Genomic DNA, 26,893 nt, shown 5'->3' with positions numbered 1-26,893 from the left:
TAAAAGAGATGACAGATGCCGGGCACGGTGGCTCACACCTGTAATCCCAGCACTTTGGGAGGCCGAGGCGGGCAGATCACAAGGTTGGGAGATCGAGACCATCCTGGCTAACACGGTGAAACCCCATCTCTACTAAAAATACCAAAAAAAAAAAAAAAAAAAAAAAGCCAGGTGTGGTAGCGGGTGCCTGTAGTCCTAGCTACTCAGGAGGCTGAGGCCAGAGAATGGCGTGAACCTGGGAGGCGGAGCTTGCAGTGAGCCAAGATCGCGCCACTGCACTCCAGCCTGGGTGACAGAGCAAGAATGTGTCTCAAAAAAAAAAAAAAAAAAAAAAAAAAGACAATAGGCTGGGTGTGGTGACTCACACCTGTAATCCCAGCACTTTGGGAGGCCAGGGCAGCGGGGATCACTTGAGGCCATGAGTTCGAGACCAGTCTGGCTGACATGGTGAAACCCTATCTCTACCAAAAATACAAAAATTAGCTGGGCGTGGTGGTGCACGCCTGTAATTCTAGCTACTCAGGAGGCTGAAGCAGGAGAATCACTTGAACCCAGGAGGTTATAGGTTGCAGTGAGCTGAGATCGTGTCACTGTACTCCAACCTGGGCAACAGAGCAAGACTTCGTCTAAAAAAAAAAAAAAGAAATAGCAACTATGTAGCAGGCTGCTGTCAGTATTAGCAATAATGTATACAAAATTATATACTGTTGTACTGATGGCTCCCATTGAATCAGACCTACTGATATTCCTGGTATTCATACCCTTGGGTAGCCTCCTCCCATATTGACTCTGGGCTTGGTCATATGACTTGTTGGCTAATGAGACATAACTGTGACCCAAGCAGAGGCTCAATAAATATTTGCACATTCAGCCTGACCAACACGGTGAAACCCCGTCTCTACTAAAAATGCAAAAATTAGCTGGGCATGGTGGCGGGTGCCTCAAGTCCCAGCTACTTGGGAGGCTGAGGCAGGAGAATCGCTTGAACCCAGGAGACAGAGGTTGCAGTGAGCCAAGATCGTGCCACTGCACTCCAGCCTGGGCGACAGAGCCAGACTCTGTCTCAAAAAAAGAAAAAAAAAAATTGTGCACATTGAGGCTTACACTCTTGGAACTCAGATGCCATGTAAAGAAATTTGGGCTACCCTACGTAAAGAGAGAGGCCCCAATCTTCCAGCTGTCCCCACCAAGTGAGGCCCTCTGGGACCTTCCAGTTCCAGCCAACCCACCAGCTGAACACAGCTTCTTCAGTGAGCCCAGGAAAGCAAGCTCAGGGCTCCCACTGATTCTACATTATGGTGAGTTGAACCACGCAGCCAGACCACAAAATCATGAGAAATTACTGTTTCGTTTCAAGCCACTACATTTTAGCATGACTCGTTAAGCAAGAATATATAATGGATTTTATATATTATAAAAGTATTTTTAAAATACTTTTAAAAATACTCCCATATACCTACTATGAGCCGAACACTATGCTAGGCTTTAGGGAGACAGCAGTGAACAAGACCAACAAGGGCCTCCCTCTCATGGAGCTCACATTCTAGTGGGGAAGAAAGACCAGAAAAATCAAACGACTGTGCTTTGTTTTGTGTACTATAAAGGACAAGGTTTATGAGCTGAAGCAGAGAATAACAGGGAACAGCAGTTGCTTTTGATAAGGTAATCAGGGAAAACCTCTCTGAGACTAAATTCAAGCAGAAACTTACAACATGAGAAGAAAGCAGTCAGGCAAAGAGTAATAGACTAGGTCCTCAATAAATCACAGCTATAACTAGTAACATATAAAATTATTGATATTTATTATTTGTATACTTGGTACACAGAAGACATATATATATATATAAAATCTTCATCTATACATAAAATCCATATATCTATATACTTCATATATCTATATATATAGATATATATAGTTCCCTGCCCTTTCCCTTCCCCTGTGTCATCAGTCAGGGTCCAATTAGAAAAACAGAAATCACAGAAGGGATTGTATTATCCTGTTCTCACACTGCTATAAATAAATACCTGAGACTGGGTAATTTATAAAGGAAAGAGGTTTAATTGACTCACCGTTCCACAGTGCTGGGGAGGCCTCAGGAAACTTACTATCATGGCGGAAGGCGAAGGGGAGGCAAGGACCTTCTTCACAGGGCGGCAGGAGAGAGAAGGGAGAGTGCAGGACAAAAACTGCCACTTTTGAAAACCGTCAGATCTTATGGGACTCACTCACTGTCGCTAGAAGAGCATAATCTAATCACTTCCCTTCCCCAACACGTGGGGATTACAGGGCCCTTCCTTGACGTGTGGGGATTACAATTTGAGATTTCGAGATGAGATTTGGGTAGGGACACAGATCCAAATCTTATCAGGGATTTAATATAGAGGATTTGTTTCAGGTGTCAGAAAGCTGAACGAGCAGAAAGCAATACTGAGGTATCCTAGAGGGCTACAGAGAGCAACTAATTCTTGTAGTGCTGGAATAACTAAAGGGAAGAGGTTGGGAGTCACCACTGCCTAGAAACTCGGAGGAGCGTCTATGAAGAGAAAGCATCACTCAGCTGCTATTGATATTTCTGAAAGGGCTCAATGAGGTTGGTTCTCAAGGAGCACCTAAAGTAGCTGGAAGCTGGAGCCAACTATTTGTAAAGTAAAGTGTTGTTTTGGGGGTAACACTGGCAGAAAGAGCAAGTTGGAAGAAAGTCCCTTCTTCTTTTCTGTTACCTTCCAATTTTCCTCTAGTGCCCACTATTGACAGAGCTTTGCAGAAATGCAGCTAGCAAAGAAATCTGTTAAAGGAACAGTGCAGCATCCCAGACACAGCATAAAAGAGAGGAGCATGCACAGGCAGATTTGGAGCTGAGAAACGGCAGGCAAAGGGCTAAGAATGTCCAGGTTACTTTTCCTAACTCCTGTTTTTCCAGCATCTGATCCAGTATACCATTTGTTCTGACTCTCTGTTGTTATTTTTAAGAAGGAATTTTTGTTTTAAAAAAGTTTCTGAATAAAACTGGTTTTGGCCAGGTGCAGTGGCTTACACCTGTAATCCCAGCACTTTTGGAGGCTGGGGCAGGTGGATCATTTGGTTCAGGAGTTCCAGACCACCCTGACCAACATGGTGATACCCCATCTCTATTAAAAATACCAAAAAAAAATTAGCTAGGCACAGTGGCGCATGCCTGTAATCCCAGCTACTTGGAAGGCTGAGGCAGGAGAATCGCTTGAACCCGGGAGGTGGAAGGTGCGGTGAGCCGAGATCGCACCACTGCACTCCAGGCTCTGTCTCAAAAAAACAAACAAAACAAAACAAAAAAACCTATTTTATATATACTAATGTAATAAAATGACGATCAAGTATGTATTAGGTTGGTGCAAAAGTAATTGCAGTTTTTGCCATTGAAGGTAATGGCAAATATGCCCTTCATCAGAACACGATGGCAGGAACTTCTATCCTTGCCTGTCTCAGTAGAAATGAATGGGTGAGTGACTGGATGAATGCGACTTACAAGATCTGTCTTTCCAATGGCCGGGGGACATTTGGTCCCCACACTAAGGCTCCTGGACATCTGCACAGGACAGTCCTATTTTTGGTGTCCTTTCCTTTCTGAAAATAAAGTTATGCTTTGTAGAATGAAAAAAAAAAGTGATGGCAAAAACCGCAATTACTTTTGCACCAACCTAATATATAAACTACCTACAGCAGCCACTAAAACCTAATCAAAGAGATATACTTAAAAACACTATAATTTAAAAAAAAAGGAAATCTGAAAAATGTTCAAATAACCCACAGGAAGACAGAAAAAAAAAATCCATAAAGACAAAAGCAGGGGAGAACCAACAGAAAACAAAACAGGAGACGTACACCAATATATTAATAATATCATTAGCTGCTACAGCCCCTGCCTTGAGTGCATGGCACTCCAGCCTGCATGAATGCTCCCCACAGCTGCCACCACCGATTGGAATGGCCAACAGGGTACCTGCATGTGGCCTGAGCCAGGAGGTGCAGCAGAAAATTGAGAATCCATATGACACAGACCTGGAGCAGATCAATGGATCACCACCCAGTGCCAAAAGCATGTGGGCTGGCCCCAGCCTGGATACGAGAACTTCCAGAATTTCCTCAAGGAGGGCACAGAGCTATGTGAGCTCATTAACGCACTGCGCACCGAGGGGCAGGCCCCAGTAAAGAAGACCCGGGCCTCCACCATGGCCTTAAAGCAGATGGAGCAGATTATCTCAGTGCCTGCAAGCAGCTGAGCGCTACGGCATTAACACCACCGACGTCTTCCAAACTGTGCTCCCCCGGGGAGGAAAGGACATGCCCTGTGTACAGTAGATCCTGATGAACCTAGGTGGGCTGCCAGTAGCCCAGGACGATGGGCTGTTCTCTGGGGCTCCCATATGGTTCCCTAAGAAACCCAAGGAGAATCCTTGGAACTTCTCAGACAACCACCTACAAGAGGGCAGGAACATGATTGGGGTACAGATGGGCACCAACCGCGGGGTATCTCAGGCTGGCACGATCGGCTATGGGATGTCACGCTAGATCCTCTGATCTGAGGACTAAGCTCTGATTTTTTTTTTTTTTAATCTTGCCCAAATTCCTATCTGGGGAGTCATGCCCTACAAACCACAAATTCTCATCAGATGGGTTTTATTTAACCCTGTATATTGTGACTTACTTTCCAATCTGACTCTGGAATAACATTATGAGACAAGGAAGGAAATCAAAATATTTTACCCCAAGACATGTTTCTCTGCCATATCATCATATGGCCCTGCAAAGCTGTCCTTTTGGGGGGAAATTTTGCATCTGTAAATAATCTCTATCAACATAGCTAGATCTTTTTTTTTTTTTTTTTTCCCCAGGCCCTCCCAATCCTAAAGAAATTGAAAGTTTTGCACCTTTTGTTTTTGAGATGGAGTCTCGCTCTGTCACCCAGGCTGGAGTGCAGTGGCATGATCTCGGGTCACTGCAACCTCTGCCTCCCAGGTTCAAGTGATTCTCCTGCCTCAGCCTCCCAAGTAGCTGGGATTACAGGCACGTGACATCATGCCCATGTCTCTGTATTTTTAGTAGAGATAGGGAAACTCAGTCTCAGGTAACCTCCGCCTCACAGGTTCAAGTGATTGTCACTTGATTCTTGTGCCTCAGTCACCCAAGTAGCTGGAATTACAGGTGCCCGCCACCATGCCAGGCTAGTTTTTGTATTTTTAGTAGAGACAGGGTTTCACCATGTTGGCCAGGTTGGTCTCGAACTCCTGACCTCAAGTGATCCGCCTGCCTCAGCCTCCCAAAGTGCTGGGATTACAGGCATCGGCCACTGCGCCAGGCCTGGCATCAGAGTTTTTAAGGACAACTTACCGGGAGCGGGGAAGCCAGTGAGCTGTGAGTGCCGATCGGTCGGTCAGAGATGAAATCATAGGGAGTTGACGTTGTCATCTTGTGCTGAGTCAGTTCCTAGGTGGAGGCCACGAGATCGGATGAGCCAGTTTATGGATCTGGGTGGTGCCAGCTGATCCATCAAGTGCAGGGTCTGCAAAATATCTCAAGCACTGATTTTAGGAGCAGTTTAGGGAGGGTCAGACTCTTGTAGCCTCCAGCTGCAGGACTCCTAAACCATAATTTCTAATCTCGTGGCTAATTTGTTCGTTTGTTCGTCCTATAAAGGCAGTCTAGTCCCCAGGCAAGAAGGAGGTTTGTTTTGGGAAAAGGCTGTTATCATCTTTGTTTTAAGCTATAAACTAAGTTCCTCTCAAAGTTAGTTCAGCCTTGGCCCAGGAAGGAACAAGGACAGCTTAAAGGTAGAACCAGTATGGAGTCGGTTAGGTTAGATCTCTTTCACTGTCTCAGTTATAATTTTGCAAAGGCAGTTTTACTTCTCCCACAGCTGTGGCTACAGGGACTTAATTTATAGGGAGGGGCCTGTGGCAGCTGCTATCCCAGCCGCTGCTGCACCGTGCTCACCACACATCTAGGGTAGCCTTCCCTGGTAGAGGTCCTCCTGGCTTCTCATTTTCCATTCCCCTCACTGTGGCTAGGGAGTGGGGGTGACAGAACAGAGGAAGGAGGGCTGCCTACCGTGGTCTGGGGCTTGAGGAATAAAGAACCCCAGGCCAGGTGCAGTGGCTCACGCCTGTAATCCCAGCACTTTGGGAGGCTGAGGTGGGCGGATTACCTGAGGTCAGGAGTACAAGACCAGCCTGGTCAACATGGTGAAATCCCGTCTCTACTAAAAAAATACAAACCTTAGCCAGGCATGGTAGCAGCGTCTGTAATCCCAGCTACTTGAGAGGCTGAGGCAAGACTGCAGCCTGGGCAACAAGAGTGAAACTCCACTCAAAAATACAAAAAATAAAAAATAAAGTGAGTCTCCCCTAGACAGCATATAGTTTGATCATGTGTTTTTTATCCTTCTCTCAATATTACCCTTTGATTGAAGTGTTTAATCAATTTATATTTAATGTAATTATTGTAGGATTTTTATCTGCCATTTTGCTATTTGTTTTCTATGTCTTATGGCATTTTATTGTTCCTCTATTCCTTTATTACTGCCCTCTTTTGTGTTAGATATTTTCTCATGTACCATTTTAATTCTCTTGTCATTTATTTTTTCTTTCCTTTTTTTTTTTTTTTTTTTGACAGAGTCTTGCTCTGTCGCCCAGGCTGGAGTGCAAGATCACAATCTCAGCTTACCGCAACCTCCGCCTCAAGGTTCAAGTGATTCTCCTGCCTCAACCTCCTTAGTAGCTAGGATTACAGGCGTGTGCCACCAGGCCTGACTAATTTTTGTATTTTTGGGGTTTCCGTTTCACTATGGGGTTTCAGTTTCACTATGTTGGTCTCAAACTCCTGACCTCATGATCCACCCGCCTCAGCCTCCCACCTTTCTTTTTTTCTAGAGATGGGATCTTGCTATGTTGCCCAGGTTAAACTTGAACTCCTGGGCGCAAACAATCCTCCCACCTCAGCCTTCCAAGTAGCTGGGACTATAAGTGTTTTTTCACCACACTCAGCTCTTATCATTTCTCTTACTATATTTTCTATTTATGTTCTCTGTTGCCCTTGTGATTACAGTTAACATCTTAAGTTATAACCATCTACTTTAAATTAATACCAACTTAATTTCAATAATATACAAGAGCTTTGTTCCTATATAGTTCTATTACTTCACCACTAGTTTGTGTTATTACAGTCATACAAAATAAGCCCAATACAGTTTTATAATTATTGCTTATTCAGTTATCTTTTAAATCAGGTAGAAGAAGGAAAGACTTATACACACACAAAAATCATTTATGTCTTTTACATTTACCTATATAGGAGGTACCATTACTAGTGCTTTATTCCTTTGTGTGGGTCAGAATTACCGTCTATTTCCTTTTATTTGTTCAAGGTCTCAGTCACCCAGGCTGGAGTGCAGTGGTGTAATCATAGTTCACTGCAACTTCAAACTCTAGTGCTCAAGTGATCACCCTGCCTCATCCTTCCAAAGTGTTGAGATTACGGGCATGAGCCACCATGCCTGACCCACAGTTTTCTGTGTTTAACCAGTGAATGTCTTTATTTCTCCTTCACCTTTAAAGGATAGCTTTACTGGATATAGAATTTTTGACTGACAGTACTTTTTAATTTCGGCACTTCATATGTCACCCCAGTGACTTCTGATCTCCATGATTTCTGATGAGAGATTCTCTGTTAATCTTATTGAGGCCTTACTGTATGTGACAAGGCACTTCTCTCTTGCTGCTTTCAAGATTTTTTGTCCTTGCCTTCAGCAGTTGGATTAGGATGTTTTTAGGTGTTGATCTCTTTGAGTTTATCTTACTTGGAGTTTGGTGAGGTTCTGGATGTGTATATTAACGTTTTTCATCAAATTTGTGAAGTTGTAGGTCATTATTATTTGACATATGAATTATGCCCCATTCTCTCTCTCCTCTCTTCTGGGACTCCCATTATATATAGGCTGATATGCTTGATGGTGGCTCAAGGATCTGAGTCTCTTGTTTATTTTTATCCATTTATTTTCCTTCTATTCCTCAGATTGGATGATCTCAGTTGACCTGTCTTCAAGTTTGCTGTTGTACCCCTCTAATGAATTTTTTATTTCAGGTTTTGTACTTTTCAACTTCAGAATTTCTATCTGGTTCTTTTTTTAAATATAATTTCTATATGATAATTGATGTATATATGGTGCACATTGTTCTTATGCTTTCCTTTAGTTCTTTAAACATATTAGTTCTTTGAACATATTTTTAACAGCTGATTTAAAGTCTTTGTCTAGTAAGTGTAATGTCTGGGGTCCCTAAAGGACACCGAAAGTTTACTGGCACCATATGACCTTTTTTGACCTAGTCTTTTATTTTGTTTAGGTAGTCACACAAGTCCACCCAATTTCAAGTGGGGAGTGGCAAGGCTCTGGAAGAGTAGATGGGACCAGAAATGCTTGTGTGACCATTTGTGGAAAATATAATCTGCCACATTTACTGTTTTGGAAAATCAAGTCACTAATGGCAGCGCTGCTTATAGTAGTCAAGTCACCAGTTCAATACACTTGTCTCAGCCTGCATTAGTACCATAAAGCACACATATGAAGATTTTTTTTTTTTTTTTGGAGACAGAGTTTCACTCCTATTGCCCAGGCTGGAGTAAAATGGTGCAATCTCAGCTCACTGCAACCTCCCCCTCCTGGGTTCAAGTGATTCTCCTGCCTCAGCCTCCCAAGTCGCTGGGATTACAGATGACCACCATCACGCCCAGCTAATTTTTGTTATTTTTAGTAGAGATGGGATTTTGCCATGTTGGCCAGGCCGGTCTCAAATTCCTGACCTCAGGTGATCCACCCGCCTCGGCCTCCCAAAGTGCTGGGATTACAGGCTTGAGCCACTGCGCCCAGCTGAAGATGATTTTTAAGATGTGAGCCTTAAGCTACTTCTTGGGTCTTCTGGAGTTGTAGTGGCCAAACATTTTTATATTAAAGTACCTTTCATAAATTAGCTTTATTTTATTTATCTTTTATATAACAATTATGACATTACATTTATTTTCTGCATTAAATAATCATTAAATTTTATAATTTTTTATTGAAGTATAACATATATGCTGAAGTACCCAAATCTTCAGTGTATAGCTCAAGAAATTTTTTCAAAGTAATAGTACTTATTTATTATCTCACAGTTTCTATTGGTCAGGAATTCAAGAGCAGCTGAGTTGGTGGTTCTGGCTCAGAGTCGCTCATTAGGTTGGAGTCGTATGTCGGCTGGGACTGCAGTTATCTGCAGGCCTCACTGGGGCTGGAGGATTCACTTTCAGTGTGGTTCACATGGCTGGCAAGTTGGTGCTGGCTGGTGGTTGGGGGCCTCAGATCCTTTCTCCATGGGGCTCTCCCTGGGTTTCTCTGAGTGTCCTGACAATATGGTGGATGGATTCCCACAGAGCAAATAATCCCAGGTACCAAGGTGGAATTGGCAATACCATTTATGATCTAGCCTTCAAAGCCACATGCCATCATTTCTACCATATTTTATTGGCCACACAGAGCCAACTCTGATTCACTGTGGGAGGGGACTACACAAGGGCATGAATACCAGGAGGCTGGGATTACTGGGGGACGGCTACTACATTGCCCCATAGATGGATTCTGTTCTGGATTCCATAGGCACATCAGTGTCTTGCATCGCCTTCTTTTTTTTTTTTTTTTGAGATGGAGTTTCACTCTTGTCGCCCAGGCTAGAGTGCAATGGTGCGGTCTTGGTTCATGTGAATCACTTCTTAACTTCCTGTGTTTTGAATGTTGCATTTGTATTTTCCAACAATCACCCTTGGCTCCTCAAGGCTGTGCCCTCCTTAGTATCTTTGAGTCCTGAGAACACTGTTTGTTACTAGCCAAGCAATAATTCCCATTGCCAAAGCTCCAAGGCTCAGCTGCCTGTTTGTCTGGAGGTTTTCAAATAGACAAGGACGTGTTAATGACCTAGTACGTTATCTGTTAAGTTTTGGCAGGCAGCATGGAAATGTGACTTTTTAAATACGAAAAATAAAATTGTAATTGTATTCTTTTTATTTATTTATTTATTTATTTTGAGACGGAGTCTCGCTCTGTCGCCCAGGCTGGAGTGCAGTGGCCGGATCTCAGCTCACTGCAAGCTCCGCCTCCTGGGTCTACGCCATTCTCCTGCCTCAGCCTCCCGAGTAGCTGGGACTACAGGCGCCTGCCACCTCGCCCGGCTAGTTTTTTGTATTTTTTCAGTAGAGACGGGGTTTCACTGTGTTAGCCAGGATGGTCTCGATCTCCTGACCTCGTGATCCGCCCATCTCGGCCTCCCAAAGTGCTGGTATTACAGGTTTGAGCCACCGCGCCCGGCTGTAATTGTATTCTTAAACAACCACAATTACTTACTAATGGTGTGTGTGCCTGTTGCGCAGTGCACAGTTCCTCAAACCATGGAATCAAATTAGACATTGCCATTCATATTTCCTGTTCCACATCGATATTTACACACTACTTGCTTTTTTTAATAACGGGAAATATTTTTAATTTAAAAAATTTTAAATTAAACATGTTTAAATAAAAGGAAACAGTGATGAACACTTTGTTTTCTATTTTGCACCGTCACTAACAATATTCCAAAGAATGTCTCATACAAATATCCTTGTTCATATGTGGGAGTGTTTCACAATAGCTTATTAGAACTGGAATTTCTGGCTCATAGAACATTTGCATTTCCAATCTTACTAGGTAATTCTGAGTTGTTCTCCATAGTAATTTACTCATTTATGCTCCTCAAATGTTTAAGAATTTCCCTTTTCTCCATTCCTGCCAAGTTGAGTATTATTAAACTTCTCCATGTCTGCCAATCTGATGGGTATGAATTGCATCTCATTTTTTAAAAAATTAGGGTAAAATACAGGTAACATAACATTTACCTGCATCTCATTTTTTCCAATCTTAAACACAGTTTTATTTAAGACATTGCATTTTCCACTTACAATACAGTGCTTTTAAAGTGCAATGTTATTTCCTTCCCTTGTGCACGTGTTCCATATTTAAGTATTGAGAATGCCCAGTAATTTACTATAGCAGCTGAACTTTAAAGCTGCCATAGAATTTGCTACAAATTTAAGTCCTTCCATGTTTTCACTGTGTTGAACGATGCTACATCTTTTCTTGGGTTGGCTTCCTTGTCAATGGTGGGCCCTGAGGAAGCACCAGCAGAGGGAGGAGCTCCCCCACCAGGGAATCCCGCAGGCATTCCTCCTGGTGTGCCTCTTGCACTCTGGAACAGCTTGGTAATGATGGGGTTGCAGACTGTCTCCAGCTCTTTCTGCTGATGTTCACATTCTTACTTCACTGCAGTCTGACTCTGTTGATAATGTCATTACATTTGTCAAGAATCTTCTGTTTGTCTGCATGGTTAATCTTGCCTCGAAGAGTAACGATGCTTCAACAGTGCTTTCATGTTGAATGCATCAACAGTGCTTTCATGTTGAATGCATGGGACTCAAGTGAATTCTTGGATGGCACCTTGTCCCTCTGCTTCTTATCTTCAGCTTTGCACTTCTCAGCTTCCTGGACCACAACTCAGTATCTTCGTTGTCCAAATGGCTTTTGTCATTAGTGACAGTAATCTTGTTCTCTTTTTCTGTACTCTTGTCCACAGCAGAGACATTGAGGATGCCATCGGCATCAGTGTCAAAAGTGACTTCGATCTGAGGAACAGTGGAGTGCAGGAAGTAGGCCTGTGAGTTCAAACTTGCCAATCCATAGAGACAGAAAGTAGACTGATGTTCTCTAGAGGGAGGAATAGGTGAATGGAGAACGACGGCTAGTGGATATGGAATTTCTTTTCAGGTTGATCAAACTATTATAATATTTTTGTGGTGGTTGTTTGTTTGTTTTTGAGACAGAGTTTTGCTCTTGTTGCCCAGGCTGGGGTGCAGTGGCATGATCTCAGCTCACTGAAACCTCTGTTTCTGCCTCCCACGTTCAAGCAATTCTCCTGCGTCAGCCTCCCGAGTAGCTGGAACTACAGTTGCCCACCACCATGCCTGGCTGATTTTCATATTTTTGATAGACACGGGGTTTCACCATGATGACCAGGCTGGTCTTGAACTCCTGATCTGAAGTGATCCGCTGGCCTTAGCCTCCCAAAGTGCTGGGATTACAGGTATGAGCCACCACGCCCAGCCAAACTATTATAATATTAGAAAACAGTGATAGTTGTGTATCACTGCATATATACCAAAACATGTCAAATTGTATACTTTAAAAGAATGACGTTTATTGTATTTACGAATATCTCAATAAATTTGTGATAAAATAAGATGAAAATGCATCTCAAAATTCTTCCCCTTATGTTTCTTTTACATATCACACTTAGAAATGGAAATTTCCAGTAAAAAAACCCATCTAGAGACCTTGTGATGTGGTTTGGATGTTTTCTATCTCTAAACGTCATGTTGAAATTTGATTCCCAGAGGTGAAGCTGGGACCTGGTGGGAGCTGATTTGGTCATGAGGGTGGATCCCTCATGAATGACTTAGCACCATTCCCTTGGCGATGAGTGAGTTCTTGCTCAGTTAGTTGATGTGAGATCTGGTTGTTTAAAAGAGTCTGGGATCCTCCTCTTCACTCTATGGCCATGTGATACACTGCTCCCCTTCAACTTCCACCATGATTGTAAGCTCCCTAAGGCTCATGCCATAAACGAGATGTTTGCACCACGCTTCCTGTACAGCCTGCAGAACCATGAGCCAAAATAAACATCTTTTCTTCATTAAAAAAAAATTTAAAAAGCCCCAAAACTTGCCAAACAGGCTGTAATCCTTGGTCATGGAATGCTCATCTTTATAAACCTGAATAAGCACACCAGGCTGGTTGTAAGCAGTGAAATTCTGTGTCTGCTTGGTAAAAATGGTAGCATTACACTTAATGAGGACAGTTGTGACTCCGTCAGCAGTTTCAATACCAAGGGAAAGAGGAGTGACATCCAACAGAAGCAAATCTGGAACATCTTCAGACTTGTCTCCAGGTAGGGGGCTGCCTGGACAGCTGTGCCATAAGCAACAGCTTCATCAGGGTTGATGCTCCTATTCAGTTCTTTTCCATTGAAGAAGTCTTGGAGAAGCTTCTGAAGGTTAGGGATATGAGTAGAACCACCAACCAGGACAATATCATGAATCTGTGACTTGTTGAGTTTGGTGTCTCAAAGGGCTTTCTCTACGGGGTCCACAGTGCCATGGAACAAATCAGTCCTTCAGGTCAATTCTTCAAATCAGGCATTGGTAATGGAGGTATAGAAGTCGATTGCTTCATAGACAGAATCAATCTCGATACTGGCCTGGGTGCTGGAAGAGAGAGTTATACTTACCACAGTCACAAACCATACGAAAATGTGAGATAGCTCTTTTGTTCTCACTGACATCCTTCTTTTTTATTTATTTATTTTTTTTTAATTTTTTTTTTTTTTTTTTTGAGACGGAGTCTTGCTCTGTTTCCCAGCCTGGAGTACAGTGGTGTGATCTCGGTTCACTGCAAGCTCCGCCTCCTGGGTTCAAGCGATTCTCTTGCCTCAGCCTCCCGAGTAGCTGGGACTACAGGCGCATGCCACCACACCCGGCTAATTTTTGTATTTTTAGTAGAGATGGGGTTTCACCATGTTGGTCAGGCTGGTCTCAAACCCCTGACCTCGTGATCTGCCCGCCTCGGCCTCCCAAAGTGCTGGGATTACAGGTGGGAGCCACGACGCTCAGCCTCACTGACATCCTTCTTATGCTTGCCCTTGAACTCAGCAATAAGATGGTTGACTATTAGGTTGTCAAAGTCTTCTCCACCCAAGTGAGTTCTCCAGGTGTAAATTTTTTTTTTTTTTTTTTTTTTTGAGATGGAGTCTTATTCTGTTGCCCAGGCTGGAGTGCAGTGGCATGACCTTGGCTCACCGCAAACTCCGCCTCCTGGGTTCAAGTGATTCTCCTGTCTCAGCCTACCAAGTAGCTGGGATTACAGGTGCACACCACCACACCTGGCTAATTTTTGTATTTTAGTAGAGATGGGGTTTCACCACTTTGGCCAGGCTGGTCTTGAACTCCTGACCTCAAGTGATCTGCCCACCTCGGCCTCCCAAAGTGCCAGGATTATAGGCATGAGCCACCATGCCTGGCATTCCAGCTGTAGATTTGACTTCAAAGATCCCATTCTCAATAGTGAGGACTGACACATCAAAAGCGCCACCTCCCAATCAGAATTATGCTGATTCAAAGATCAGCATAATTATTTCAGCTCCAACCTTTTCTGTCTAAGCCATAAGCAATAGCACCTGCAGTTGTCTCATCGATAATTCTAAGTACATTGAGACCAGCAATAGTTCCAGCATCTTTGGTAGCCTGACGCTGAGAGTTGTTAAAGTCAGCTGGCACTGTGACCATAGCATTGGTAACTGTTTTCCCAAGATCAGCTTCTGCAATGTCCTTCATCTTTGTCAGAACCACAGAGGACATCTCTGGGTAGAAGCTTTTTGTCTCTCCCCTGTATCCTCCTTGGATCTTGGGCGTGCCAGCATCACTCACCACCATGAAGGGCCAATGCTTTACATCACACTGGACAACAGCATCATGAGATCTGCATCCAATCAGACATTTGGCACTGAACACTGTGTTGCTGGGGTCCACTGCAACTTGATTCTTTGTGGTATCACCAACCAATCATTTGGTGTCTGTAAAGGCAACATAGCTTGGAGTAGTTCAGCTTCCCTGATCATTGGCAATTGCCTCTACTTTTCCATGTTGGAAAACACCCACACAAAAGTAGGTGGTGCCAAGATCAGTACCAACTGTAGGTCCCTTAGACATGGTTGCTGGTGTGTAGGTCCAGCTCGGACAGCGAAAAAAGACACAGGAACCCCAAGATATGCAGGCACGTTCCATAAGCTGCATCTTTTTTTCTTTTTTTTTTTTTGAGACGGAGCTTCACTCTTGTTGCCCAGACTGGAGTGCACTGTCGCTATCTTGGCTCACTGCAACTTCCGCCTCCCGGGTTCAAGTGATTCTCCTGGCTTAGCCTCCTAAGTAGCTGGGATTACAGGCACCCACCACCACGCCCAGGTAATTTTTTGTATTTTTAGTAGGAATGGGGTTTCACCATGTTGATAGGCTGGTCTCGAAATCCTGACCTTAAGTGATCCACCTGCCTCAGCCTCCGAAAATGTGAGCTGCCACACCCGGCCACATCTCATTTTTAATTCAGATTAAAAATTTTTTAATTAATTCAAATTAAAAATTTTCTGGAGATAATTGTAGATTCATATACAGCTGTAAAAACAAATACAGAGAGATCCCTTGTTCAAGCATTTTTTGTAGAGAGATGAGGGTCTTACTATGTTGCCCAGGCTGGACTTGGCAATAAAAAATAAAATAAAATGTATATATCACTGATGATTAATAAACACAGTGTATTTATCACATTTGTATACTATAAAAGTATATTTATATATTTAGGGGAGTTGGGGCTGATGAGACTGAGAACCGCTGTGTCTAGTTAGACTTCCTTAGGCTGGTAGGTTGGAGGCATCAGGAAATGTGTTTTTTATCCTTTGCTTATTTCCATTGTCTGTCCCAGTCTGTAGTCTCAGGCATTGTGCCTAGGGAGGCATTACATAAAAATGGAATGATTAAGTTGCTTATTTGTTTATTTATTTATTTTGAGACAGAGTCTCACTCTATCGACCAGGCTGGAGTGCAGTGGCATGATCTCACCTCACTGCAACCTCCGTCCCCCAGGCTCAAGCCATTCTCTCACCTCAGCCTCCCAGCCATGTACCATCATGTCCAGCTAATTTTTATATTTTTAGTAAAGACGGGGTTTTACCATGTTGTTGTCCAGGCTGGTGTCGAACTCCTGACCTTAAGTGATCTGCCTGCCTCGGCTTCCCAAAGTGCTAGGATTACAGGCGTGAGCCACTGCGCCCAGCCAAATTGCCTTGTTTGAAAGTAATTGATGATAGTCTTAGAATTCGCCCAGCCCCACCCCTCGATGTGCTTTTTTTTTTTTTTTTGGAGACAGCATCTCGCTCTGTTGTCCAGATTGGAGAGTGCAGTGGCGTGACCTCAGCTCACTGCAACCTCCGCCTCCCAGGCTCAAGCGATCCTTCTGCCTCAGACTCCCAAGTTGCTGGGATGACAGGCACCTGCCACCACGCCCAGCTACTTTTTGTATTTTTAGTAGAGATAGAGTTTTACCATGTTTGCCATGCTGGACTTGAACCCCGACCTCAAATGATCCACTCTCCTTGGCCTCCCAACGTGCTGGGATTACAAGCGTGAACCACTGTGCCTGGCCTCGATGTCCTATTTCTTATTTATGTCCCCTTTTCTGTTTTTACTGGGAAAGGAGTAAGACAAACAGCATGGATTACCAAGAGGACGTCATCCTTGACCACCATGCAACAGGTAGACACCACAAGAACCCAGAGAGCAGGAAGTACAGGCAGACTGTGGCTGAGGACCAGGTCAGGAATTCTCTGTCTTGTGGTTCACCAGTGGCTGGTTCCTGTTGGTTACAGGAAGAAGAAGGGACTAAGAGTATCTGAGTATATGATATGCAATTTTATGCACAGGGAACTCTGTTGGGCACATTGTGTAGATATCATTTAATCTTCACAACAACCTCGTGAAACAGGTGTTACAATTCCCTTTCTCTAGATTAAAAGGGCGGGGCAAGGCACCCTGTCTCTACTAAAAATACGAAAATTAGCCACAGGAGGCGGTCAGGTAGGGAAGAGGACAGAGTGAGAAAAAAGAGTGCATCTAGTACCTTCCGGCCAACCATTATTTGAATAACTGAGCAGAAGAGGAAGGCTCTGCAGAGGTATGAGGAAGAGGCCAGGTCCACCGGAAGCCAAGGCATGGCAGCTAACATGATTCACCACTGCTGACAGGGAAAGAAGAGGATGGAAACACGTCTGCTGACATTAGCAACAGGAGCGTCTTGGGTGATGACGCTGATTGGGGTGAAGAATGAACAGGAAATGAGGCCATGGGACAGTGGGTATGGACCATTCTTTGGAGAAGTTTACTTGCAAAGGGGATACGAGTGGAGATGACGTGTTAAGGCTGTGTATGTGTGTTGTTTTGTTCTTACTGAACATGACTTGTGCATATTATGGAATCAGTAGAAAAGATCTGAAAGAGCTGGAGATTGAGACAGGAGAATGAAGGGATGATAGACAGTTCTATGTTCCTACCAAGGACTCTTGGCCAAGATGCAAGGCAAGAATGAGAGCCTCACCTTTGATGGGAGAAACAGCAACCCCTGCTATAACAAGAGGCAAGGAGAGGAAAAAGTGAGCCTTTCAGTTGGTGTTGGGAGGAAGAGGCAACTATTGGCTTAAACCCTTCAATTTTTCTGAATCTTAGCAGCTAGGTCAGCCTGAGAGTGAGAGGATCTGAGCAGAAGAGAGTGGGCTGAAAACCATGCTTGCATGAGTAAGAAAGTGAGTCAGGCTAGGCACGGTGGCTCATACATGTAATCCCAGCACTTTGGGAGGCCAAGGCAGGAGGATCACCTGAGTTTGGGAGTTTGAGAACAGCCTGACCAACATGGAGAAACCTCGTCTCTACTAAAAATACAAAATTAGCCAGGTGTGGTGGCACATGCTTGTAATCCCAGCTACTCGGGAGGCTGAGGCAGGAGAATCGTTTGAACCCGGGAGGGTTGTGGTGAGCTGAGATTGCGCCATTGCACTCCAGCCTAGGCAACAAGAGCGAAACTCCGTCTCAAAAAAAAAAAAAAAAAAAAAAAAAAAGAAAGAAAAGAAAGAGAGTGGACTGGCAAAGCCTAATAGTGTTACCCTGAAGGTCTAGTGGACTATTTGTGGAAAGGAACCAACCTGACTAGGGTCAAAGTGAAATTTGCCTCGTATCCATGGATATAATCTGAAGAAAGGGCACTAGACGTGCACAGATGAACAAGAATCAGTCCTTGCTCTTCAGGGCTGGTAGTCCATTGGAAAATTTCAAGGACACAGGTTGTAGGATAAGGATTAGGTTTGGCTGGGAGTAAAGGAGGTCCCTCCCAAATAAAATAGTTTCTTTCTCTCTCAGAAATAATGTATGTAGTATTCCAGAGCTAGTATGGCACACCACTGTGTTGTGAACCAAGACTTCTGTCTTGTTGCTCTAACATGTATGGCTTCCACTCCCAGGATATCTCATGGTCCTAGGCAGCTGCCATAGCTCCAGCCATTACACTGCTATTCCAACCAAGAGAAATGTGGAAGAGAGAAAGAATTGGCAATGGGTGCATGCCAGCTATCTTTTATAGGGTTTCCTGGAAGCTGTCATCTCACTGGCCAGAACTTTATTATTTTTTTCTGAAATAGAGTCTCATTCTGTCACCCAGGCTGGAGTGCAGTGGCACAATCATGGCTGACTAAAGCCTCGACTTCCCAGGCTCAAGGATCCTCCCACTCCAGCCTCCTGAGCAGCTGGGACTACAGGCTGTGCCACCACACCCAGCTATTTCGTAATTTTTGCAGAGGCAAGGTTTTGCTCTGTTGCCCTGGCTGATCTCAGATTCCTGGGCTCAAGTGATCCTCCAGCCTTGGCCTCCCAAAGTGCTGGGACTACAGGTGTGAGTCACTGCGTCCAGCCCAGAACCGAATCATATTACCATACCTCGCAGTAAGGGAGCCTGGCAAATGTCAGCTTTATTCCATTTAGCAATGTGCCAAACATAACACTTGGGGGAGGGGGACTTAACTACCAAGGAAGTGGGAAGGAGCAGAAATTAGAGATCACTAACTGTCTCTTCCATATAGATAAATTAACAGATGAATGAGGCGAGGCACGGTGGCTCATGCCTGTAATGCCAACACTTTGGGAGGCCTAGGCAGGAGGATCCCTTGAGCCCAGGAATTAGAGACCAGGCTGGACAACATAGGGAGGCCTCGTCTCTACTAAAAACAATTTTTTTAATTAGCTGGGCATGGTGGCACATACCTATAGTCCCAGCTACTTGGGAGGCTGAGGTGGGAGGATTGTTTGAACCTCAGAGGTTGAGACTGCAGTCAGTTGTGATTGTGCCACTGCATTCTAGCCTGGATGACAGAGCAAGACCCCATCTCAACAACAACAACAACAACAACAACAACAACAACAACAACGAAACCCAACCAACTAACCAACAAACAGATGAGCACAGAGCAGTGATACAGGCTGAGAACCACGTACAGAAAACGGAGTCATCAGCTCAGCTTGAAGCGGTCAAGAAAAGCTACATGGAACTCAAATGGGGGTTCTTTGGGTGCCATTTACAGAAACCATCAGGCAGACAGTGAATTGTTCCTTCATTATCTATTCTCTCTTTCTTCCATAGAATAGGATTTCAGCTGTCCAACTAAGACCTATATTCCCAGACCGTCTTGCAGCTAGGTGGGGTTATTATTAAGTTTTGGCCAATGAGTTGTGAGCAGAAGTGGTGTATACCATTTCTGAGTCTTGCCCTTCTAAATCCCAAGCATATTCCTCCCTGGTATGTAGGTGTGGTGCTGGGAGCTAGCTTTGATCTTGCAGAGAAAAGCAATACTTTAAGACATGGACTGCTGGGAAACAGAGAGAAAAAGCCTGGTTCCCTGGATGTCCTAGTACCTCAGAGCCCCCAGCCTCCCTGGACTGCCTGCCTACAGATATAATAGGTAAACTATCCTGTTGGAGCTATATTTGGGAGTCTTTTGGGCAGCAGCAGCCGTTTAGCCTATGCTGTAAATAATTTATTACTCAAGCTATTTGAAGGAAAAAAGAAAAGAGGACAATAAAGGGGTACTATGCAACCCAAGCAGTGGAAAATGCTGCCCAGCCTTAGGGAGGAAAAGGAACTAGGAATTGGAGTCTGGGTGGAAACCCACATACACCTTTTCTGACTCTCATCCCTGCTTTGCTCTGCACACCTGCTTCGGTTGTCTGTCCCCTGCAGAACAGCTTTGTCTGATTCTGCACTTACACAGCTCTTAGGGCTGCCCCACCGTTTCCAGTGTATTTGTTATTGTTTTAGACACAGGTCAGCAGTAAGCAGTGGTTTCAATCCCACTTTCAGATTCCTGAGAGGAAGGATCAGATTTGCCTGTCCCGGGTCAGGTGTTCATCCGTGGAGCTGTCAGCTAACTATGAGCAAGACAGTGAGGGTCAAATACTATCAACTGGGGGCTGGGCGTGGTGGCTCGTGCCTGTAATCCCAGAACTTTGGGAGGCTAAGGTGGGCGGATCACCTGAGGTCAGGAATTCGAGACCAGCCTGGCCAACATGGTGAAACCCCCGTCTCTACTAAAAATACAAACATTAGCCAGGCGTGGTGGTGGGCAGCTGTAATCCCAGCTACCCAAGAGGCTGAGGTAGGATAATCGCTTGAACCCAGAAGACGGAGGTTGCAGTGAGCCGAGATGGTGTCACTGGACTCTAGCCTGGGCAACAGAGTGAGACTCCATCTCAAACAACAAAAACAACAAAAACACCTATCAGCTGGCTACCTGGACCCCAACCCATGGAGTGACAGAATTTTTGGACATGGTCATAGCTCTTGGACTGGGAAGGACCTCCTGATATGGTTTGGCTCTGTGTCCCCACCTAAATCTTCTCTCGAATTGTAATCCCCACGTATCGATGGAGGGACCTGGTGGTAGGTGACTGGATCATGGGGGCAGTTTCTCCTGTGCTATTCTCACGATAGTGAGTTCTCAAAAGATTTGATGGTTTATAAGTGGTAGTTTCCCCTGTGCTCTCTCTCCTGCTGCCTTGTGAAGAAGGTACTTGCTTCTCCTTCTCCTTCCACCTTGACTCTAAGTTTCCTGAGGTTTTCCCAGCCAGGTGGAACTGTGAGTCAATTAAAGCTCTTTTGCTTATAAATTACCAAGTCTCAGGTGGTATGTTTATAGCAGTGTGAGAACAGACTAATGCAACACCCAAAGCATCTACTCTGCAGGGAAAAATCCAACTTCCTTAGTTTGATGTGTAAGGCCTGGTGCAACCTGATTCCACCCCATTTTCTCTCTCACTTGCCTTCCCTACACACTTATCCACTCCCCACAATGAACATACCTTGTCTCCCACAAGACTACAGGTCTCTGCACATGCTGTTGACACTCTGGAATTTTCCTCCTTCTTTTCCGCTTGGTTAGCTTCTATGCATGCTTCAAGAGCCTACTCAAATGTTGCATTCTCTTGAGTAGACAACTTGATTCTAGGTTTCATTTTACTGGAATTTTATCAGCTCAATTGCCATTGTGATAACACTTGTCATCCCTGAGGAGGAAGTAATAGATGTCTCATTAACATGAAATGTGCACAGTAAACTGCTACAGGACGTTCTACTCACCAGAAATTTCTATGAACTGGCATTTCTAAACTATGCAATTGCAATTGATGGCAACACTAGAAGATACAAAGTTGTTTCACAAATCAATTAAAAATAAAGTGAGGTGTGAAAGTGAGAGATGCTTTCTGACCAGACTGCTAGTTGCCCCGTTTTTATTTTATTTTATGTTTTATTTGAGAGGGTCTTGCTCTGTCACCCAGGCTTGGGTGTAGTAGCGCCATCATACATAAAGTCCCAGCTTTAAACTCTTGGGCTCAAACAATCCTCTTGCCTCAGCCTCCTGAGTAGCTGGGACTACAGGCGTATACCACATGTCCAGCTAATTTGTCTATTTCTTTATTTTTGTAGAGACGGAGTCTTGCGATGTCGCCCAGGCTGCCTGACATTTCTAACTAGACTCATCACTGCCTAGCAAAAGGCTACATTTCCCAGCCTTCCTTGCAGCTATTTGTGGCCATAGGAGTAGGTCCATGCCCTAGAATGTGAATAGAAGTGCTAGGTGTGGCTTCTGTGTTTCTTGCTTAAAAGCAAAATTGCATGCCCTCCACTTTTTCTCTTCCACTTCTCCAGGGTGAAGCATGGATGAGGTTATGACTCAGCTTTGACCATGCGGCCAAAGACAACATCCTAGGAACTGTGAGGCAAGGGGATGGGAGGAAGCCATGGCCCTGACTGACCCGATGGAGCTGAGTATTCCGACCAGTCTGGACCACCCACCCCTGGTCTTTTGCTGGAGAAATAAATTAATTGTATCTTCTTTAAACCTCTGAGTAGCTTATCCAGTATCTTATTTACCTCTCATATGTATAATTATATCTTATAATTAAGATTAGCAGCTTAGCAGCTTAGCCAATGCTATGGATACGGATAATTTTATATATATAAATATTAAATAATTTTATATCTATATATGTATAAATAAATTTATATCTATATTATGTATAAATTTATAAATTATTTATACACAAATTTATACATAATATAAACATATTTTATATCTATATTATGTATACATTTATTTATACATAATGTAGATATAAAATTATATCTCATATAATTATATATAATATAAACATATACCTTATATATATAATTATCCATATCCATAGCATTGGCTATGAAATATATGTGTTTCATATATATTTAATATATAGCTGCTAATTAAGATTAGTAGTCTGGCCTCGATGGCTCACAACTGTAATCCCAGCACTTTGGGAGGTTGAGGAGGGTGGATGGCTTGAGCCCAGGAGTTCAAGACTAGCCTGGACAACATGGTGAGACGCCATCTCTATGAAAAATACAAAAATTAGCTGGGTGTGGTGGCCCGCACCTGTAATTCCAGCTACTCAGGAGGCTGAGGTGGAAGGATCATTTGAGCCTGGGAGGTTGAGGCTTCAGTGAGCTGTGATCGCACCACTGCACTCCAGTGTGGGTGACAGAGTGAGACTCAGTCTCCAAAAAAAAAAAAAAAAAAAATTTAGCAGCTTAGCCATAGCAGCTTAGTCAATGCTATAAATATGAATTATATATATCATTTATATATAATTATATGCAATTAATATAAAAATATCATACATAATTATATATATGAAATATAAGTATATAATTATCCATACCCATAGCATTGGCTAAGCTGCTATGACAAATATACATACATATATACACATGTATAATGTGTATATCTATACATATATACTACATAATGTCTAATAGCATATATGTGTATACGTATGCACACATATTTGTTGTAGCAGCTTAGTCAATTTTTTTTTTTTTTGAGTTGGACTCTCGCTCTATTGCCCAGGCTGGAGTGCAATGGCATGATCTTCAGCTCACTGCAACCTCTGCCTCCTGGGTTCAAGCAATTATCCTGCCTCAGCCTCCCAAGTAGCTGGTATTACAGGTGTCCGCCACCACACCCAGCTAATTTTTATATTTTTAGTAGGGGTGGGGTTTCACCATATTGGCCAGTCTGGTCTCTTGGCCAGGCTGGTCTCGAACTCCTGACCTCATGATCTGCCTGCCTCAGCCTCCCACAGTGCTGGGATTACAGGCGTGAACCACCGCGCCCGGCTGCCAACGTTTTAACATAGCAGCTTAGCCCTTTCCTAGGCAGAGCAAGCCATGCAATTCTCTGGAACAGAGGTGAAATCTCTGTCATCTTTTCATTTCCAGCCCCCGGATAGCCCCTTACAAATAACGAATGTTCAATAAACCTCTGCTGATTGAATGTGTGCCTGAACTGACAAGAACTAAGGCAGTAAAACATGAGTTGGGCCAAATATGAAGGGCCTGGGATGTACCAGTTAGGAATTTGGACTTTGCTCTTGCCCACACACATTTTGGTGCCATCAAAGGTGTAGGGAAAAAGAACGTCACCTTTTTAGGCTTCTCTGAATAGTGTTGGCTGGGGTGACACCTGCTGGCAAATTGAAATACTGCAGCCTCAATCCGTCTCCGCCAGAGATCGAGGAAGCCGTTGTTAAATATTGTTAAGTTACAAATAGGAGGTGCTGAGGAAAATATGGTGAATAGCAATAGTTTGGAAATACTCTGGGCTACTCATGGTAATGGGTGCCATAGTGGGGATGCAGAAACCTTTTGACGTAGTTCTGTGATGGTGAGTTTCAGAGTTTGGTTTTGTTTAGAGATGGTCTCTGTCCTTTGATCTTGATAAGCTGTAAAATGCCTCTCCCACCTTTTCCTCTTCCTGGAATTGATTCTTCGTTATCTATTTGCATAGCTTTTGATTTTTCTCATTTCTGCCAAAGGGGTTAATAACCATGACAATGTTATTTGAGTCAACTTGTGAATTTGATTAAAAACAATGCAAAAAAAGAACTACCACCCAAAAACCAACCAACAACGCCCCCCTCCGCCCCCGCAACACTTATGAAAACAGAGCAGTTGGGCTGGGTGCAGTGGCTTATGCCTGTAATCCCAGCACTTTGGGAGGCTGAGGTGAGAGGATCACTTGAGCCCAGGAGTTTGAGACCAGCCTGGGCAACATAATGAGACCCCATCTCTATTTTAAAAAGAAAAGAAAGAAAGAAAAAGAAAGCTGAGCAGTCTTCCCAGGTGAGACAGTGCATCAGTGCTCCTTGGCTGGGCCCACTGGGGGAGATTTTTCTCTCTTCTCATTTTTGAGAGACAACAAGATGTGCTATTCCTAAACACCAGTGTGATCACCCCTAAGGCCTGTGCAGCTGCTGCAATGATCATTTGCCCTTTTGCTTTGGCCTCCCGAAAACTTGGAGAGAATCCTAGTCGTCTTCCAGCAACTGTAGAAAACTGTGCTTTTCCCAGCCTGGGCAACATGGCAAAACCCCGTCTCTACTAAAATACAAAAAATTAGCAGGGTGTGGTGGTGCGTGTCTGTAATCCCAGCTACTCCGGATGCTGAGGCAGGAGAATCGCTTGAACCCGGGAAAGAGAGGTTGCAGTGAGCCAAGATCATGCCACTGCACTCCAGCCTGGAGACAGAGCGAGACTGCCTCAAAAAAAGAAAAAAAAAAAAAAAAAAAAAAAAAGACTGTGTTTTGCTCAGTGCTAAAGACATAACCTGGCTTTAAATTTTTTTCTTCTCTCATTTTGCCCAATCCATTTAGTATTTTTGTAAGCCATCTGAAATCCCGAATACATTAGGACCAAACACTAGAACAAGCGGCCCAAGTAGTGCCTTGGTGGTGGGGCTGGGGAGTCATAGAAGTGAGGGGAAGAAGCCAGGCGCGGTGGCTCACACCTGTAGTCCTAGCACTTTGGGAGGCTCAGGCAGGTGGATCACCTGAGATCCAGAGTTCAAGACCAGCCTGACCAACATGGTAAAACCTCGTCTCTACTAAAAATACAAAAATTAGCCGTGCGTGGTGGTGGGCGTCTGTAATCCCAGCTACTCCGGAGGCTAAGGCAGTAGAATCCCTTGAACTCAGTGAGAGACAGGACTAGCTGGATTTCCTAGGCTGACTAAGAATCCCTAAGCCTAGCGGCGAAGGTGATGCTTCCACCTTTAAACACTGGGCTTGCAACTTAGCTCACACCCGACCAATCAGGTAGTAAAGAGAGCTCACTAAAATGCTAATTAGTAAAAACAGGAGGTAAAGAAATAGCCAATCATCTACTGCCTGAGAGCACAGTGGGAGGGACAATGATGGGAATATAAACCCAGGCATTGGAACCAGCAAGGGCTACCCTCTTTGGGTCCCCTCCCTTTGTATGGGAGCTCTGTTTTCACTCTATTACATCTTGCAACTGCACTCTCTTCTGGTCCGTGTTTGTTAGGGCTCAAGCTGAGCTTTTGCTCTCCGTCCACCACTGCCGTTTGCCACCATCACAGACCCCCCGCTGACTTCCATCCCTCCGGATCCGGCAGGATGTCCCTGGTGCTCCTGATCCAGCGAGGTGCCCATTGCCGCTCCCGATCAGGCTAAAGGCTTGCCATTGTTTCTGCATGGCTAAGTTCCTGGGTTCGTCCTAATCAAGCTGAACACTAGTCACTGGGTTCCACGGTTCTCTTCTGTGACCCCAGGGCTTCTAATAGAGCCATAACACTTACCGCATGGCTCAAGATTCCATTCCTTGGAATCCATGAGGCCAAGAACCCCAAGTCAGAGAACATGAGGCTTGCCACCATCTTGGAAGTGGGTTGCCGCCATTTTGGAAGTGGCCCACCACCATCTTGGAAGTGGGCTGCCGCCATTTTGGAAGTGTCCGGCCACCATCTTGGGAGCTCTGGGAGCAAGGACTCCCGGTAACACCAGGAGGCGGAGGTTGCAGTGAGCCAAGATCGTGCCATGCACTCCAGCCTGGGCAACAAGAGTGAAACTCCATCTCAAAAAAAAAAAAAAAAAGAAAGAAGTGAGGGGAAGACAGATCTGAATGAGGGACGGAGGTTAGGAAAGAGCCCATATGTGGGGAAGTGGGGCTTGATTAAGCATTGAAGGGTGACACTGATGGCAAATAATGCAAGGTGGGCTCACTCCCATCAACTCTGGCACCCTTTTCTGATAACACTTCTCCTGGCCTCTTTAAATGACAAGGCCTGTCCCTTGAGTTCATTTTTAAAATACCTGGTGATAGCCTGGGCAACATAGCGAGACCCTGTCTCTACAAACAATGAAGAAATTAGCCAGGCATGGTGGCTCACACCTGTAATCCCAGCTACTCGGGAGGCTGAGGTGAGAGGATCACCTGAGCCCAGGAGTTTGAGGCTGGAGTGAGCTATGATTGCACCACTGCACTCCAGCTTGGCGGACAGAGCAAGACCCTGTCTCAAAAACAAAATCTCCCAGCTATAGATCCATGGCTTAGTCCTATGGGGAATGTGGCAGCCAACCTCTAAGATGGCACCCTGTGGAGAGTGGTAGCCTGCCTCTGGGTTGGCACCCTCCAAGGAGACACTCTCACCTCCTGGTTTTGTCTGTTTGTGTGTAGCTCCCTCCCTCACTGAGAAGGGCCAACCTGTGTAACTTCCCTGGTAACTGGCCACCTCTCCACCTCTGAGTTGATGAAACAGGACACCAGCATTTCCACTG

The 26,893-nt window shown here is 44.4% G+C and overlaps 1 long non-coding RNA gene and 1 pseudogene across 1 annotated transcript; one reads left to right on the top strand and one right to left on the bottom strand.

Moving 5' to 3' along the window:
* Nucleotides 1-1,543: 1,543 nt before the first annotated feature.
* Nucleotides 1,544-24,119, bottom strand: LOC106999732 (uncharacterized). Its single transcript, XR_013397231.1, has 4 exons — nucleotides 23,961-24,119; nucleotides 21,086-21,289; nucleotides 5,366-16,544; nucleotides 1,544-2,142 (listed from the first exon to the last, which is right to left on the bottom strand). It is a non-coding gene; the product is annotated as an uncharacterized LOC106999732 (long non-coding RNA).
* On the top strand, nucleotides 3,370-4,555 carry LOC100425333 (transgelin-2 pseudogene; annotated as a pseudogene).
* Nucleotides 24,120-26,893: the final 2,774 nt, after the last annotated feature.

Source organism: Macaca mulatta, chromosome 8 (genome assembly GCF_049350105.2).
Source record: "Macaca mulatta isolate MMU2019108-1 chromosome 8, T2T-MMU8v2.0, whole genome shotgun sequence".
NCBI classification, from domain to species: domain Eukaryota; kingdom Metazoa; phylum Chordata; class Mammalia; order Primates; family Cercopithecidae; genus Macaca; species Macaca mulatta.
Note: the sequence above shows the minus strand (reverse complement) of the source record. Positions and strands in the feature narration are given on the sequence as shown.